Raw genomic sequence first — 5,141 nt, 5'->3', positions numbered from 1 at the left:
TTTTCTTCAGTTAAAAATAATCCTTATACAAAAATGGCATATTGGGGGGATGGCAGTTTCTGATCCCCTACAGGGAATGCTGAAGGAGAGATACTATCTAGGGTAGGGTCCAGTTGAGGAAGTGACAGAGAATGGCATGATCCTCTAAGGAAGAACTCTCGTGTCCTTGGCATTTTTTTTTTCTTTCTTCCATGCAGAGACTGACACCCAACCCCATACACCACTTCCCAAAGCTCTGTTCCAAAGCTCTGTTATTGTGGAGCCACACCAGACATCAGAAGGAGGAGGAAGAAACAGCTCAGGAGAGGGGGTAGGATGGCCAGAGGGCTCAGGGGACGCATTCCTTAGTGCTCAAAGGCAGGATCAGGTGAGTTTTAGCATGTACTGGGACTCCCCCAAAATATTAGAGAGTTGCCTACCTGAATTCATCAGGGACAGGAGCATGGCTGCATGATTCAGAGGCAAAAAGAAAGAACAACCCTAAGAGGTCTCTGAGCTGGGTTCACACTATTTATAGAAGCATAGTTAAATGATATTTGGAAGAAAGCAGAAAGCACGGTGTAAATGACCCATGAATTTCAGCTCTTAAGGTTTCAATACTATTTTTATTATGACAATTTACTTTGTGCAGAAAAGGAGTCAAAATACACGAGTTATTTCAATCTTCTAAATTCCGTTTTCTCATCTAGTAAATGGGTAAAACTAAATACATCATAGTGTTTTTATGAGTAAGACAAAAGAAAACCCATGTTAATTTATTTTAAAGACTGCAGCCAATTCTTCATTTTATTGTGTCTGCTAAGCTACCTCTTACAGAATTGGCCCTAAGTAAGGAAATCCTCATTAGGATTGGTGAGAAAGGGCCACTTAGACATGTACCTGTTTTGCATCTGTGGACTGTCATGAAAGAGAGGAAAAAGAAATAAAAAGCAGCTCTCTGCTTCCTGTCTGAGGCCGGGGTCTGCAGCCTGCGAAGGGCTGGTGGGGAGAGTGGGTCTGGACTAGTCCCACGGCCAAGTGGGGCTCCTTTATGAATGGTCCTGGCATCTGGCTGTGGTAAGTCAGCTTCAGACTCCTCGAGGTAGAGCTGGTCTGGAATGGTCAGGGTGGTCAGTCTGGGTTTGATTTGTTCCTGGAGCCTTGATCCAGGTCCTCTCAGGTGCGCTCATCTGGAAGCCTGCCCTTCTCCCCAGGACGGGGAGGCCTTTGTGTCTGCCTCAGCTGAGTGTGTCAGGTGTCACTGAAGGACATGTGATATCATGAGGATGGGAAAGCTGCCACATGGCTCTCTGCCCACCAGGATACAGGCCCTGGGGGCCCTTACACGCCACAGAAGCCCGGCTTACCCTGATGTCACCGTATGTGAGAGGCCTCCTGGAAAGACCAGATGGAGAAACAGGAAAGTGCCCGGGAGCCGCTGTTGGAATCCCCTCAACACAGGCTTACCTGCATGCCAGTCTGGAGATCTCAGCCCCACTACCACCTGATGACTCATGAGTGTCTCTTCTACCCACACAACTAACTGAGCCCAACTTATCCCCAGGACCACAACAGATCATCATAAAGTAACTATTTTTTAAAAGAGTTAGGTTTGGGGTGGTCTATTTTGTCATGTGACAACAGAAACACCCTGGCCCCTTCTCCACAGCCCCTGCCACCCACCCTAACCCTAACCCTAACCCATGATGCATCCATTCTGACCACCTTTCACTGTCTGTCACACGCTTGCTTGCAGCTTCAGAATCACTCTCAACACAGCACCCCTGAAAGATTCAGTCATGATGGCCCAAGAATCAAGCCCTTGGTCCTCCTGGACTAGAAAGTCTCTGCTGTGTCTTCCAGCTCTAGCGCTCTACCGGTTTTCCCTTGCCAAGCAGAGGAGACAATTCACAAATCATGGGGGCAAGGAATTCAAAAGGGCAACAATAGCAAATAGGAAACTGTTTCTGTCAACTTTACACAAACACTGCATGTCTTGTGTGCCAGGTACTCCAAGAGGTAGCAAGAAAGCAAGAGAGGAGCGTTGACCCAGAAAGGTCCACTCTGGAGATTGTATGCTGCTCTTGTGCCTATGCCTGCATGGTTCCAGTGGACACTGGACACGGGCATTCCTTAAATTTTAATTAATGAAAAATAAAGGAAGATTAAAATTCAGTTCCTCAGTCATATTCAAAGTGCCCAACAGCCACATGTTGGCTGCCATATTGAACCTCACAGATACTGAACATCTTCATCATGGCAGAATGTCCTCTGGGACCCTGCTGGTCCCTCTGGTCTTATTTGACGAAGTGAGGCAGAGTTACAGAAGCTATGAAAAAATGGAAATTTAGTGCCCTTTTGAAGCCAAGCCAGCACTGGGATTGGGTGTGGCTGTGGTGGAGAGCTTTCCTAGCCAAACCAAGGCCCTGAATTCAATCCTTAGCATGTAAACAACAATCAAGACAAAACTGCAGTTACCTTAAATGTTTACATTTACATAATAATCCATAAGTCTTCGTTTTACTCTCCCTAGAGAACATCCTGAAATAAATGTTTTTGATTTTTGATGTCAAATCCCTTCAGTGTTTCTTTATGGCTTTTTGTTATTGCTCTTGTTAAACTATTTCTTAAGAGCTAGGCACAACGGCATGTGCTTGTAATCCCAGCAATTTAGGAGGCTGAGGCAGGGGGATTGCAGGATTGAGGCCAGCCAGGGAAAATTAGGGAGACCTTAGCAACTTTGTGAGAACTTCAAAATAAATAAAAATCACTGTAGATGTAGTTTAGTGGTAAAACAGCTCTGGGTTCAATCCCAAGTACCAAGAAATATAAATAAACAAATAAAATACAATCTTTATTTCTTAAACCAAGTCTTATTTCACTACTTAAAAATTATGTGCAATGAAAATAAGATACAGTACTAAAGGTCTAAACCTTAGATGTATGTAATGAGCACAGACAAAATAACTGAAAGCTGGTAATTTGTTGACAATCACACACATCTTCATGTATATTCACACAAATGCCCATGGTGCGTCTGCCAGCTCCTCCCCCTCAGGAGTCCTGGGCTCTGTGTCACGTGAAAGTCTCCTGCTTCTACTTTGAACCCTGAGGTTCATTCTGCAGAGGTCTATCTTCAGGCTGAGGTGCAGGGCAAGCTGTGCTCTGTGACTTCCCAGGACCCTGGAAGACTCTTGTCCTAAAAGTCATCTCCCAATACATTTGAAGTAGACTAACATCTACTAGCTGTGATCATATTTCAAAGATTGTATTTTCAAATTACAAATCTTCCTAAGGCCCTTAATGGTTTCCCATAGCTCAGAAATTAAACTGAACAGGTAACATGGCAGAGACGGCCCCTCCTCTCACCCCCTTCTGCGACCTACGTTCCCCTCCGTGGTTCTCCTCCACCAGCCTTGGCTCTTCCACCAGACACGTGGCCCCCTGCTCCTTCTATTGAAGCCCTTCCAGTCTCCATCCCATTTATGTCTGTGACCCTCGGCCTAAGTCACATCTCTTGGGAAGCTGCCCCGGTCCTGGGCTGAACGTGGTCTCAAAGAACAGTGTCCTGGACCTTCAGAGCACTTTCCTCAGCTTTTCTTAGGCATTTCTTCATGGGAACACTTGCTTGATGTTAGGACTGCCATCTGCCATCTCTTTACAGCCACTCAGACCTCCTCAATGCCAGGTACCCGGGCTGGCACACAGAAGCCATCCAGTAGTATTCACAGAATAAAAATGAGAAAGAGGAAAGGAGAAGAAGAAAGGAAGGACGGAGAAGACGGGAGGGAGGTAAGCCTAGAGTTTAACAGAAGGCAGGACTGGAGAGAGCTGCAGCCTGCTCAGTCCCAAGACTCTAAAATCAAAACCAGTTTAAAACCTCGAGGCTTGACCTCATGCCCCACGAGTCATGCAGGGTTGAAAGGGGAGATATTGGTGGGAGGGAAGGGGGGATACGATGGAGCAGGGGACAAGGGACAAGGCGGTGAAGAAGGACGACAGTCAGCATTGGCACAGGTTCCCATCCAAGCGCTGCCCTTGCCTGCGGGGCCCTTCTTCCATAGCAGTCATGTGTCAGGGGGCTGGTGTCACCCATGTCTCGAGGCCTCCTTCTATTTGTGAAGATCGTGCCCCTCTGATGGCCACGTGCTCTTTAGAAAATGCCAGTGGACACTGTCACTGCCTCTTTCCTGATCTGTCCATTTTCTCCTTACCTGGCAGAGTGTGTCTGTGGAGGGGCAGGGAGGCCAGGTCACAGGTTGGCCAGCTTTCCCAGGCCTCCAGGACCCCAGAGAGCAGCAGAGTAATAGGCCGCTCTCGTCAGGTGGGCTGCTCACACGTGGGGTGCTCACACATGGGCTGCCTCCCGCAAGGCCTTTGCTGTCCCCTCTTCCTCAGTGTTCCTGCCCTCCTGGGGCTCACAGCCCTATTCTCATTCCTAGAGTTTCAGCATTTCGTTTTCCTCCCTGTTCTGAATTCTTGTTAATAATTCATTTTTCCTTTTATGCTTGTAGCTTCTCATCTCCTTGTTATTTATTTTATCTTAATCTCGTCTCCAACGTGCCTCGTTTATTCTTCCCTTTGAGTTTATTTTATTTTTTAAGAGAGGGAGGGGGAGAGAGAGAGAAAGAGAGAGAGAGAGAGAGAGAGAATTTTTTAATATATATTTTTTAAGTTTTCATCGGACACAACATCTTTGTTTGTATGTGGTGCTGAGGATCGAACCCGGGCCGCACGCATGCCAGGCGAGCGCGCTACCGCTTGAGCCGCATCCCCAGCCCCCCTTTGAGTTTATTTTATTGTCTTTTAAACTGCATCCGATTTTAAGTATAATTTGGGTTTACTTTTTATTAAACTTTTATCATCTTTATGATTAGAATTTCCATTTTTTTCCTGAGCTTGTAAACCTGACCTGTGGAATCGGCTAGTGTTTTACAGTGACGGCATTCCCTGTCTTTTGACTCCTGCATGGGCAGAGGGAGCGGGCTCTGGTTTCAGGACACAGGGAGTTGCTTTCCTATGTGAATCATGGAGCTGATGAGTCACTCCTGTGCTGGGAGCAAGGCCATGCTTCCCACTGGGCTCTGGAGCGTCTTCTCCCCCTCACTCACGGATGGGCTCCATGGCGCCTTCTCTCCCCTGCTCTGCTCTCATGCCCCTCT

The sequence above is a fragment of the Marmota flaviventris genome, chromosome 3 (genome assembly GCF_047511675.1).
Source record: "Marmota flaviventris isolate mMarFla1 chromosome 3, mMarFla1.hap1, whole genome shotgun sequence".
NCBI lineage: Eukaryota > Metazoa > Chordata > Mammalia > Rodentia > Sciuridae > Marmota > Marmota flaviventris.
The sequence above is the reverse complement of the archived record's forward strand: the minus strand, read 5'-3'. Positions refer to the sequence as shown.